Source organism: Zalophus californianus, chromosome 12 (assembly GCF_009762305.2).
Source record: "Zalophus californianus isolate mZalCal1 chromosome 12, mZalCal1.pri.v2, whole genome shotgun sequence".
Lineage (NCBI taxonomy): Eukaryota > Metazoa > Chordata > Mammalia > Carnivora > Otariidae > Zalophus > Zalophus californianus.
In genome coordinates, this window is record NC_045606.1 from 59,333,705 (window position 1) to 59,347,378 (window position 13,674).

At 41.1% G+C, this 13,674-nt stretch overlaps 1 protein-coding gene across 4 annotated transcripts in view; it reads left to right on the forward strand.

The window, feature by feature from the left end:
- CREB5 (cAMP responsive element binding protein 5) overlaps positions 1–13,674 on the forward strand; it is a 376,944-nt gene that overhangs the window by 280,577 nt on the left and 82,693 nt on the right. The gene's annotated exons all lie outside the window — the stretch shown is intronic.

Consider the following 13,674-nt stretch of genomic DNA (forward strand, 5'->3'; position numbering starts at 1 on the left):
ATTGGATCAGGGTAGCTTTGCTACAATTTGGGGATTTATTTGGTTTCCTGACTGACAGTGTTGGGGACTGTGTCTGGTGGCTGGTATGAGGATGTTTTTGATGCTTCTGAAAATCAGCCACCAAAACCAGTTGACTTCATTTTCAATGCCAGCAAGTTTTTTTGACGCCTGCTTTGGTCACTTTCTCTTGGAAATTTTACTCATTTGTCTTTCAGCTCCTTGATTCAAGGAAGCGCCTGAATTCCCAGTGTTGGCTACCTTGGGCAAATAAAATCTGTGGTTAAGAGAGTTCTCTTTGCCGTGCCACAGTCCCCGTGACATGCCAGATGGCACCGGCATCTTTAGCAAAGCTCGTTAAATCTTTTTGGAATTGGCAAATATTTTTTCAACTCAAGCCCTGCAGAGCCAAACCAAATACTTGCTGGCAGAGTGAAGTTCAAATTGGCATCTGTTTTGGAGACCAGAGTAATGCCATTTACTTTTTTTTTTTTTTTAAGGAAAATAAAAAATTAACTGTGAAGGTACTTAAGAAAAAAACAAAATTAAGTTATTCATGTATATGAATAAGTGTTCTGGGTCTGAGCATCAGATGCTACTCCCCCAGCTGGATTATTTCTGAATCATCTTGTTTGGTTTGGGGTCTGTATCCCTTTTGAGGGACCTCCCAGACAAACTTTAGGTGGATTCTTACACACAGTTCCAAACCAGATTTCCCTGCCAATTGATTTTCATGGGATTATATGCCACCACTTGACTCAGAAATGTCCTACCTCCCCTCTTCTTACTGGCAAAGAAGGAGAACGCTTCCAAAGGAAGTACATGTTTATAATTATTTATATGTATGAAAGAAAAACATATGATATGGCCGACTATTGTGAATAATATCAACTGGAGGCAAAAGGAAATTGGTCTGTACCTATAAAATAATGTGACCCCACAAATGTTTGTCAAGTTAAATTTACTGAGCAAGCACACGACTCTGCTGATTCATGCTCTGGGTGGATGGATGAATATTTCCAGATCCATGATGTCTGAGCTAATGAACTCTAACTTGGAGTTAGGGCTTAGGGAGCATAGTTATTCTCTCTGTCCCAGGCTCCCACCCCTGACACCATTATTGCCAATCTGTTATTCCAAGGGAGAAAATGGAGGTATTGGCCACTTACATTTTGGAGAAATAGCATTTACTTAGTAGCCTGGAAAAGTGTTTAGTAATTGGCTTTTAATACATTACTCAGCATTTCTATTCTCATTCCGTTTGCTTTATTCACTGGAGAAATCAGTTATTGCCATCCACTAACTGTACAGTATTTTCTAGCAGCTTTGGACTGCTCAGATGAAAAGCTTTTACAAAATACAAAGTGATGGAGAAAAAAAATCTTCCATGATTTTAACGTCAGCCAGAGCCTCCCCAGGTTTCTCTGAACTATGGGCTTTGTTGTTCTATGCCTAATTTTCTTCCTGTGTAAGACTGGAATGGATTCCAGATTTCAACTAAGACTCCTGTTTCACTGTTTTCAAGGACTTTCCCAAAGGTCACACATGGGCTATTGTGATGAATGCACTCTGTGGGGTGTGTTCTCAGAGCACACGAGAAACCAGAGAGCTGCCAGGGAGGGTGTCGCCCACACCACAGCACTGCAGACCTATTCTCCTGGGGACATTGGTGTCAGAGTGTCTATTTCACACTCTCTATTGACCACTGACAAAAGCCATCATCCTGCATCTCTGGTGAAACTTGGAGGTCTTGGAGGTGGACAAAAGCTTAAGCCAGGATTGCTTTAACTGTACAGCTTTGTTAGAAGCTGTTCGACTAGTGATCGCTCAGTAGGATGCATCCATCTTTCTTGCCACAGATTGGTCATTTCTATTGTGGAAGAGAGCAAAATAGCTGTCCCCGATAAGCTGTACAGTGTATTAATCCGGGATATCCAAATCAAGTAGCACAGTGCTCTTCTTTTGATTTAACGTATATGGACATCAAGCAGTGGACTTCAGTGTACTGAAGGCACATCTGTCTGAGCCGGTTCTGTCATAATTCTGGCAGATTATAATTGAGTTTTATGGATTCTTTTTCTGAAGAATTAAGCCGACAAACATATGGCTTCATGATTATACAAGTGAATATATGCATATTGGATTTTGTTTTGGAGGTCAAAGCAGACTCAGAGCTGTGAGAGATTTCCATCCTTCTAACCACCCAAAACAATGGGTTCTTCCTCCCAGATTTCTGGGATTGGGGGCATCTTCCATGAAAATGGGGTCTGCTAGAAAGGAAGTTCACTGGATACTGATGGACATTTTTCACATGCAAAGGGGAAACGGAGAAAATGAGGGGGATAAGCAGACAAAAATGGAAAAGGGGAGGAAGAAGGAGACAGAGAGGGTAAGGGAATTTAATACAGACTGTGACACATTTCTAGCCTCTTGTGGGCGTGAGCAGTTCTGTAGTGGTGTGGATATGGTATCTTCAGAGTTACATAGATTTGTGTTCATTTCTATCTAGCTTTAAAAGAGGTTTTCCTTTTTCTTTCTTTCTTTTTTTTTTCAGGCCAGTAATAGGGTTGGAAGCTAAATGGGGCAGTGGGGAGGGGGGGGACTTGTCCGTACACCTGTCTTGTGTCTCAGTAATGTTGAGATGATTATCATACTGAAACCAACTAAAATGAAGGATGGCATATGAACAACTTTCCAGAGAGGGCTGGGGCGGCTCTGCCCAGGATTCACCTTCAGTTTGGACAGAGTTAGGGAAGCAAAGAGAGTGTTGATACTAAGAAGAAGGTACATGCACCTGAGACCTGATTTTGCCTTCAGGACAGCGCCGTGACAGGGCTGTTGTCCCCATTTTATAGTTGAGACAACTGAAGCTCCCAGAGGTTAAAAAACTGGCCCAACGATGCATCACATAGCAAAGGCTAACATCTCAGACTCCACCGACAAATCTTTTTCATCACAATATTGATCCTTTAGATAAAAATATCATACAGCTTCCAGATAACAGCAACCAGCAGATTATATCAAATTTTTCAGGGTTTGTTTATATTTACAAAAAAATGGGAGCTAAGGATGGCAAGGACCTCCCGTTTAGGGGTTTAGACCTCCAGATAACCTGGAAAAGATGAGGGGTGGTTGCTAGTACCAAATGTCCCCCTTGATTTAACCAGAGCCCTGTGGCCTCCCTGACTGAGCTTCACTGCCTCTCTCTCCAAACACATTTTTATCTTGATGTTTCTTATTTTACATGTGTGTCTCCGCCCCCCCCACTCGATTGATTGGGAGCTCCTTGAAGATAATCCTTGCATCATGGAAGTTCCTTGTACTAAGAAAGGCCCCATGAATGAGAGCTGAATTTATTTATTTATTTATTTATTTATTTATTTATTTATTTATTTATTTTTAAAGATTTTATTTATTTGAGAGAAAGAATGAGAGAGAGAGAGAGAGCACATGAGAGGGGAGAAGGTCGCAGGGAGCCTGATGCGGGACTCGATCCCGGGACTCCAGGATCATGACCTGAGCCGAAGGCAGTGGCTTAACCAACTGAGCCACCCAGGCGCCCGAGAGCTGAATTTAATTAGTTGAGTTGAGTTGAATTAAAATAAGGGGAAGGAACCAAACAGTAGCAGTGGAAGTGGGGGTGGGATGGAGTGAGTAAGGGGCAAGGGTGGGGCTCAGAAGGAGAGGCTTAAACGAGATAAATGCTAAGCTAAGTAATCAACTAAGAAAGAGTATTTGACTACATTTGATTTCTTCGAAGGATATCTGGAAACAATATCTGGCATGTTTTGTTTTGTTTTCTTCCTTGAGAGAAAAGCAATGTATCTCTTACTTAGAAAATAGAAGTTGGAATAACATTGACCTCCTAGGAATTGAGAAGGATCAATACTAGATGCTGTTTCTTCCACTGTGATAGGCTAACTGTGCTGTATTTCACTTGTTGACTTGTCAATACCTCATTTATAGTTAGGTTTACAGTTTATTGAATAGGTATATAAATATGTGCATTAATGAGTGAAACAAAAAAATTGGAAAGTCAAAGGCTTTTAGAGGTAGAAGGTACTTAGTGAAGACCTTGCCCAGATTCCTCATTTCACAAGTGAGGACACCAGAGGCAACTAAACACTTGGGGAAATCAAGCCATCATTTCAACACAAAGCTGGGCCCCCAGTTCAGACCGTCACGTTTCTACCCAGCATGATGCTTTTTTCATCGGCTGTACTGATAAATTACTAACAGTGCTTCTTTCCTTGGCCCCTGGTTTTCTGCTGGCCGATGGGTAGACAAGAACTGGGATGGTCTAGTGCGCAACCCGTGGTTAAATCTCCACTTTGTTTTCAATGTCAACCTGGGTGTGTTTGTGTTTGCCTTTCCCCTCCCTAATTATCGAGCTGGATAACTGTTTGCCTACAGTGCCCCTTGGCCACCCACTGTCCAACAGATAAATCACAGAGAAGCCTGGCTCCATATGGAGTTGCCTGGAAAGTTTATACACATGAAAAGACAGTCTCCAGGTTACATCGCCCGGGCACTCTTGAGAAATGCTGCTCTGCGATTTGCCTATTTGCTTTAATCACCCCCAGTTTTACTTCCTAAACGTCCAGGAATTAAAAAAAAAAAAAAAAAAGCAGTGAATGAATAAGCTGTCTGCTTCTCAGTAGCTTTGTGGTGAGGCAGGAAATACCGTTGACTTTAAAGAAACTCTCATTAACTTTTGAACCGTGCCAGCAGCCATGTGTCCCTGTAACCAGTGATCACAATAGGAGGATGGCCTGAGCCAAGGTGGCCACTGTTCTCAGAATCCTCCTCCCTTGTTGCTACGAAAAACCACTGTCCCATAGGCAGGTGAGTAGGAATGAGGTAAGATTCCGTGACAACAAAAACAGCAACAAAAATCTACGCCATCACTAACATGAGTGATGGGTCTCGTTCTAAAGGCACTTTGCTTCCTTAAAACACCCTGGTAGAAAATAATAACTGTTAACATTAATTAAGCACTTGTATATGTGGCAGAAGCTGTGTTAAGCATCTTATGTTTTCTCATTTCATCCTCGCATCAATCTCATGAGGGAGATACTCTTCTTAATCTCATTTTACAAATGAATAACCTGAGAAGTTAGGTAACCAGTGAAGAACATACAAGCTGGTAAAACGTGTTGGGATGGGAACCCAGGCATTGGGCTCTTGGTTTTGGCTCTAAGCCATAATGATTTGCCAGTGGGGGACAGGCAGGGGGATGATCACCCTATGGGTTTCTATTAATAGAGCCCTTTCCAAATTACAAAGCCTTCTATATTCAGGTATCATTGGAGCCTCGTAGCAACCCTGTAAGGTCAAGAGGGAAATATTAGTATCTGCATTTCGTGGACAGAAAAGTTAAGTTGCTTTTCCAGCATCATCCAGTGGCATAACCAGGCCCTGCACCCAAGTCTTCTGTGGGTTTTGTCCCGTTTCTACTTTATCATGCCATCCCTGGTACCCCTATGGTAACTTGCCCTGAGCAGAAGCAAGTTCTTACATAAACAAAACTCAGCAGTAAAAGTAAGATGAGGCTCACGTTAATAGCTCAGGCCCAGCTACCTATTCACTTATGCCTATTAGACTCCGGAGTTCTCATCAGCTAAACACAGGAGAGAAGCCTGATTCATATTTCTGTCTGGCCAAGACAAATGGTGAATGTGAGCTTAGTTATGGTTATTAAAGAATTAAAAGTAGCGGCATTTCTCTAACAGCGAATAGAAGTCCCAACTCCTTTCTGTTGACTCCCATATGCCATTGCCACTTTGCCCATTTAAACTATAGAAAGTTTAAAATTTAGGAATATATCGTGCCACTTTTTTGGTAATGTAAATAATTCAGTTATGAGATCCTTGATAAGAGCTAGCAACCATTTATTTTTATTTCTATAGAACAGAATAAATTCCTACAGAATTACATTCCATGTGCTGATCAGAACTTCAAATACATGGGATTATACATTTGATTATATTTGTTTTGCAAATAAGAATTTAAGAGATTATCATTTGCCTGTGAATCACCAGATTCCAAAGAAGGAAAGGAGCTTGGGAATTATTTTAGCAAAATTCATTCCCTTTGAGAAAAAAGGCCTGAAGTTCAAGTTAATAGCTTGTCCCAGGTCACATAGCTAATTAGCAGAAAGAAGAGGAATGAAAACTCAGTTTCTGGATTTTCAAGTTTATGGAACTGCACTCTCCATGTGTCAGTCAGGAGTTGACAGGGAAAGCCATCTGCTAGCTGCTGTGATAGCGAACTTTCTAAGAGGAGTATTTCCTGAAGTGTTTTCTGAGTTTGGTTAGCGAGGCAAAGTACCTGGGAGAAGAGGTTCATTCAGCTTTTCCCTTTTATATCATGTCAACTGGGAATTGAAGCTAACCATCAGACTGCCCAAAGGAATGGGCCCAATTCTCTATAATTCTTTTTGAGACTGGGGGGGGGGGGGGGTCTTGACATGATACCACTAAGCAATTCTTTTTTTTTTTTTAATTCAAGTTAGTTAACATATAGTGTATTATTAGTTTCAGGGGGAGAATTTAGTGATTCATCAGTTGCATATAACACCCAGTGCTCATTCCATCCCGTGCCCTCCTTAAGACCCATCACCAGGAACCCCATCTCCCCACCCCCCCCCAACCCCCCCCCCCTCCGCCCCAGGCAGCCCTCAGTTTGTTTCCTGTCCTTAAGAGTCTCTTCTGGTGGTCTCCGTCTCTGATACCACTAAGCTATTCGTAGTCATTATCCAGAGTGTGGATGCACACCGAGTATTTCATCTCTTGGCGCTGAGGATAAACTGCCTCGATCTTGTCTGCCACCAAGCAAAACTAAACTTCCCACGCCTCCTCTGTGTGTTCCTTGGGCTGTGTGGATCTTCCACGGGCCTTTGGAGGTCTGTATTGTGCCGGTGCAGAGCGTTGGCTGAGCTTGCTGCTTACACAACACAAAGGGGTATTGAAACACCCCTTTCCATCTGATCTCTTCTCTTGGCTCCCCCTACCGCCACCCTCCCCAGCAAGCTCTTCATACACACATTCAGACATTCTCCTGGGACGCATTGTCTTCCCAGTTTGATTTCTTTCTCTTTCTGTCAGTATCCACCCTGTTTTGGTAACCATGGCAATAGGTGAAACACAATCCCAATATTTGCTTGCCGCCTCTGTCATCCAGCCCAGCACGCGCATTGCCGGGTCTTGTTTTTGTGTTTGTTTAATGTTCCCAAGCCTGAAGTCAGATGCATCTGGGCAAGGACACCACACATGGTCCGGTTCGGAACACCCCCTCTCAGACAGTTTTCAGGCACGTCTTCTTTGTGTATCTGTGTACGTGTGCGTGTGCGTGTGTTCCTGTCTGCTTTGGAACATTGTGCAAATAAGTTCAGCTTGTGTCAGAATAGCCAAGGGGGGAGAAGAGGAAATTTTACAAATCTTGTTACAGGGAAGTTCTGCTTTGCAGAGGTATATTTTGGTCTTTTTCTTGGAATTTGTGTATCTTTCCAAGATTTCTGCCAGCACGACTAATAACGAAAGTTTGCTTTGCACTTTGGGCTGATGGCTCTGCCTCGATTTGGTATTTTATGTGGCAAGTACAGAAAATCTGTCAGAAGATTTGTGCCTTGAGGGTGATGGAAGGTGGGACATGGGGGTGGATGAAAGAAGTAATGTTTTCCTAAAGTTTGGGGATTTTTCTTTTCTTAAAAAATGAAAGGGAGAATTTAATCTTCAAGTGAAAAACTAACGAAGAGTCTATTTTCCCTACTTGTATCCTTTTAAAATTGTCTTTTTTATCCCCTGTTAGTTTGAAAAGTGAGCTGCACTATGATACCATAGCACTATATGACTGTTGTGTTTGCCTTGGTGGGAATAAGATGAATCGCCAGGTTCTCAGAATAGTAAAGTCCCACACAATAAAACTAAACATCAAGTATTTGTATTTTTTCTTTACATTTTTTATTGTTATGTTAATCACCATACATTACATCATTAGTTTTTGATGTAGTGTTCCATGATTCATTGTTTGTGCATAACACCCAGTGCTCCACGCAGAACGTGCCCTCTTTAATACCCAAAACCGGGCTAACCCATCCCCCCACCCCCCCTCCCCTCTAGAACTCTCAGTTTGTTTTTCAGAGTCCATCATCTCTTGTGGTTCGTCTCCCCCTCTGATTTCCCCCCCTTCATTCTTCCCCTCCTGCTATCTTCTTCTTTTTTTTTTTCTTAACATATATTGCATTATTTGTTTCAGCGGTACAGGTCTGTGATTCGACAGTCTTGCACAATTCACAGTGCTCACCATAGCACATACCCTCCCCAATGTCTATCACCCAGCCACCCCATCCCTCCCACCCCCCACCACTCCAGCAACCCTCAGTTTGTTTCCTGAGATTAAGAATTCCTCATATCAGTGAGGTCATATGATACATGTCTTTCTCTGATTGACTTATTTCACTCAGCATAACACCCTCCAGTTCCATCCACGTCGTTATTTTGAAATGGTATTCGCAGTCACCAGAACAGAAGATGTGTTTAAGGAGGACGAGATTTTCATCCAACTGTGGCCTTGGATTGTGGAGCTTGAAAGCGCAACCAGAGAAGCAAGGCCGTAATCTGATTCCAGTAGATGGCCAGGAGCTGAAGTGTAAGAGGAAGCAGGAGCAGCTCCCTGGGCTAGAATTTCAGACCTGGCAGGTGTTTCACTCGCACCCTTTCCTGGAACATCCTTCTCCCTGTTGGCACTTGGCACCGGAACGCACCCGTGTTTCCATGGTACTTGAGGTCTCAGTCTGGTCCTGTGTCCCTTCTAGGCTCTTCTGCTCCACTCGGCTCTGCACACCAGGGCCACTCTCTGAGAGCCCCTCCCAGGAGGTTGGCACCTGCCTGGAGGCTTCTTTTTCTCTCTGGCTGCCTTGCTTCTTCTGTTCTACTTCCTTCACCTCTGCAAACTCCACTCCTCCTTTTTTTTCTTTTTTTTTCAAGACTCAGTTCAAATGCACCTTTCCTATGAAGTCTTCTCAACTTCCTCAGGTAAGGCGCAGTTCTTTGGCATGGCTTCCGCAAGGGTAGACTCCATTTGTACCTTGTTTATCTCTGCCTTGTGGAGCTTTATTATGTGTCGTTGTCTGCGTTCTGACCTCACAAACAGCCTGTGATCCCTTAGAGAACAGAGGCCATATTGATTCAGCTCCTTGTCCCCAGGTTGGCATCTCTCCCAAATGTTCTAGGTGCCCAGGAAATGTTTGTTGATAGAATGAACAGGGGGGAAGTCTGATCAACTAATTTAGGTGGGAATGTTACTGTGAATTAATATGTCACCCCACACTGTGGGTTTTTGTGTTGTTGTTTTTCTAAGTTCCAGGGATAAGGTAGGACTTAACTTAGATGATTGATTCACAGTGATAGAATTTCAGGACCCATGACACATGGGTGGGAGAGAGAGATTTGAGCAGGTTAGAATGCTTCCCACAACTCCCCAGATCCCTGCATTGGTTGGTACCTGGGGATCTGCCAGCCACAGCCAAGCGCAGCTCTGCAGAGAGCCCTGCACAAGCCCTCTAGGCCCAGTGTGGCCCCTCCTCAAGGTGAGGTGGCTTTATATTAAGGTGTTTTGATACTTTAGTATTGAAATCCCCTTGGTGTAGGCCCAAGACCATAGAACTTTTTTTAATACATAAATTCACAAATTCCAGGGGCGCCTGGGTTAAGCATGGTTAAAGCAGATGGTTAAGCATCTGCCTTAGGCTCAGGTCATGATCCCGAGGTCCTGGGATTGAGCCCCACGTGGGGCTGTGTGCTCAGCGGGGAGTCATTCTCCCTCGGCCTCTCCTCCTGCTTGTGCTCACTCTTTCTCTGACAAACAAATAAATAAAATCTTTAATAAATAAATAAATTTGCGAATTCCAATGTACTTTTGGTCAAAAATTAATATGTAGTGGCAAACTTTTAGAGATATGTTAAAATGAAAATATTCTTTGCTTGTTTCCCTGTTCATATATGTAATATATCAAAAATTAGGTTCATACTGAATATACACTTTATATCCCATTTTTGGAAAAGTTTCACATAAGCATTTTCCCATATCAAGTGTCTTTTGAAAACATTTTAATAATTGTATGATTTATCCTATGGGTGTCACATAAAAATTTTAACTGTTCCCTTATTTCTTATTTCTAGATATTTAGATTTTCTCTACTAGAAAAACACCCTTTGATTATAAAAATAAATTTTAAAAACCTGATCTGAAATTATTTAATTATATCTTTGGTTATTTCTTTAGGATAGATTCCCAGAATTAGGATTATCAGGTCAAAGAGAATTAAACATTTTAACGTCTTTATATATATACTGCCAAATTTCTTAAAATTTATACTAATTTTCATTCCTATCTTTAATACAAGAGGACATCTAACAGCATTTTCAGAAGGGTTCAGCATTATCAATTTTTTTAAAAGACTTATTTATTTATTTTAGAGAGAGAGACAGACAGACAGACACAGAGAACGTGGGAGGGACAGAGGGAGAGGGAAAGAGAGAATCTCAAATAGACTCTCCACTGAGCATGGAGCCCAACACGGGGCTCAATCTCACGACCCTGAGATCACCACCTGAGCCGAAATCAAGAGTCAGACATTTAACCGACTGACCCACCCAGGCACCCCAAGCATTATCATCTTTTAACAAAATCTTTGCCAGTATTTGTTTGCATTTTTTACATTAAGGGTCATGTTGCATGTCTTTTTCTATATTTGTTGGCTAGTTGATTTTAGTCTTTGATACATTTCTGTACTTTACAGCAATTTTTCTTAATTACGGTTAGTATTGGAATCCAGAGGGAAAATGATAGAGCAGGTTGTCCTCCCTCTACTGCATTTTTCAAATTCTTATTAATTAGCTGGCTTTCCTACCTTACTTTACTCATTATACATTTGTTTCTAAGACCTTAAAATGCATACTTTAAAATATATTCAGTAGTCTTTTTACACGACTCTTTTGCTTGGAAGCACAGTGTTTTGAGGGTTTTTAAAAATTCTTCTTAAGTTTTCTGGTTTTTGTAGTTATTCAGCTTATTTATTACAAAAATATTGGCTTCCCTAGGAGTATAACTGTGGCTCTTCCACATTTTCTGTGTTTATCTAGCCAAGCCTTGGTCTATTTAAATATATACCTGAGTATCTTAAATAAACTGAAGATATGTTTGTGTCTTTCACAATTACCTGAGGTAGGACTATATTATGCCTCCTGCTCTTATCCCATTTATGAGAAACAACTTCTGACCATTTTATTTCACCAGTCACTATGTAAGTAGATGGATTTATATTGATTAAACTTTATCATCATGACTGGATGGTTAAATGTCGCTGATTCCATTCTCAAGCAAGAAAGTTAAACAAAGAATATAAAAGAGCTTAAGTCCTATGGGGTGATATTAATGAAGTATTATTTTAAGGTTGAGTGAGTCTTCTGGTAACCAGACTATGACCTCCTCGCTAGTGCCTAGTCTCCCCAAAGGGAGGGCTCTGAACACCTAGCACATAGTTGGCACAAAATATCCCTGTGTCAGATGAATGAATATGAGTAATTAATTATATAATATCAAACATGCATTGGGTGTTGATCATAGGCCATATTCACTGTGTGATTTCCATGTAGTGAAGACTTAACAAGGCACTGTACATAAAGCACTTACACTTGGCATTTACATGTATTATCTGACTTAATTCTCACACCTATCCTATAAAAATCGTATCCCTGTTTTTACAGGCAAATGAACTGATGGGTAGTACCCAAGATCATTCAACCAGCAAATGACAGACCAAGGATTTAAACCTAGCTTTGGGGTCTGACCCTTCCATGCTTTGGCAACCTAAAAACAAGGTGGTGACTGGATTCTAGTAGGGGTGGAAGCATGGAAGCCCCGAGAATCAGTTGGCAAATATTTATTATTAGCGTCAACGTATGCACTAGGCCTCTTTTTTTTTTTTTTTTTTTTTTTTTGAATGGTAGGCCTCTGACATTCCTGAGGGGTTTTGCCTAGCTTTGTTGTTGTTGTGAGTCTCCAAACCCCTGCTTGTGGGACATCGTTTCCTGCACCCAGGGCAACAAGCAGAGAACAAAACCAAATTGTAATCCTGACCCTGAATGGAGGGCCAGACTGACTGTTGTAGCCCCACCCAGAGCTGTAGCAAATGCAGGTCAAATCTGTGCCCTAGCAGAAGTTCAAATTGCTATCAGTTACGGAATTTGAGGGTTATTTTTTAATATTTGAAAGCTTGAATGTTAAACTGGAAAAGATCAGGTCTCTGTCGTTATAAATAATGTGAATAATGACTTCTAGCCCATATTTTAAGATCTGCAGAACCTTTTCACACCTTTCACACAGACTATCAAGCTAGTCCCTCCTTGGAGCCACAGCTCCCAACTGGAATTAAGAATAAGGTGGTTTTTAATTTTTTTTTTTTTCTCTTTGGGTAGCAGAATGAAGCACTTCGTTGAGAGCAAAGACCTGAGAATCAGACTGTCTGACTTCAAATCCTAGATGCATGACCTGGTTGCCTGACCTTTCTGTTTTTCATTTACTTACCTATAAAATGGGGATAATGGTAGGGCCTCTCTTAGAGAGTTATTTTGAGGATTAAATGAGGTAATACAGGGCAATCATTTGGCCCAGTACCTGGCACATAGTACTCTCGCTCTCACTATTCCCCCCCCCTTTTTTTTCCTGCTTCAAAGGGTACTTCTTTTTCTTTTATTGGTTTAATTCATGATGTTTAAAACATACTTGTACAAAGTCCATAGTCTCGTAGAAAACTGAAACTAAGAGATATCAAGTACCTTACCTTTGATCATTCAGCAAAGTTGTGGTAAACTCAGTTCTAGAATTTAACTCCGGGTTTTGAATAATGCACTAAATTACTGTGCTCTTAATAGATACTTGGATATAGAAACCCCTGGGAATTATACAGCTGTTGCTTCGAATTCATCAATTAATTGAAAGATGTAAAAATGAAGATGACTTTAAAAACTGTTTTAAAATAGTTAAAAATTATTTTAGAAAACAGTTCAGTGTGGCATATTTTCATATTTCAAACACATGTTATTGTTTTATGGTTTGTTAGTTCACAAACATATAATATGAAAACATTTTATAACATTAAAATATCAGAGCTGAAGTTACACAAAAGACCAAAGGCTCACCAAGAAATATATATTAAATTCCATTGCCTAAAATAGACTTTTACTATGTCTGTACAAATTACTTTAAATTATACAAATATTTGGAATTTGTCTAGCCATGAGACTCAGCTGTGTACCCTAAAATGACACGAGCAGTGGCATGCCAACTTCTGGCATTTAAGTTTTTCCAAAACACCTAGAATCATTATTGGTTTGAATGAGAACATCCCTTATGCTCTGCGAGTGCATTTGGAAGAAGTGCTAGTGAGGAGAGAAAGAGTCCCTCAGTCCCTTGGGTGAAGGTAGTTGAGTCTCCAGGACATGGTTAAGAAGGCTCTTTGCCAACATACCCTTTGGAACAACCATACCCATGATAACAGAGTGTGAAGACCTGATTATTTTCAAATCTGATGAATGAGTCCAGCTGTTCTGCAGGCTGGTATGGGGTATGTGAGAACATGGGATCACAGCAAAAGCATGTTTATCTCACTCCATC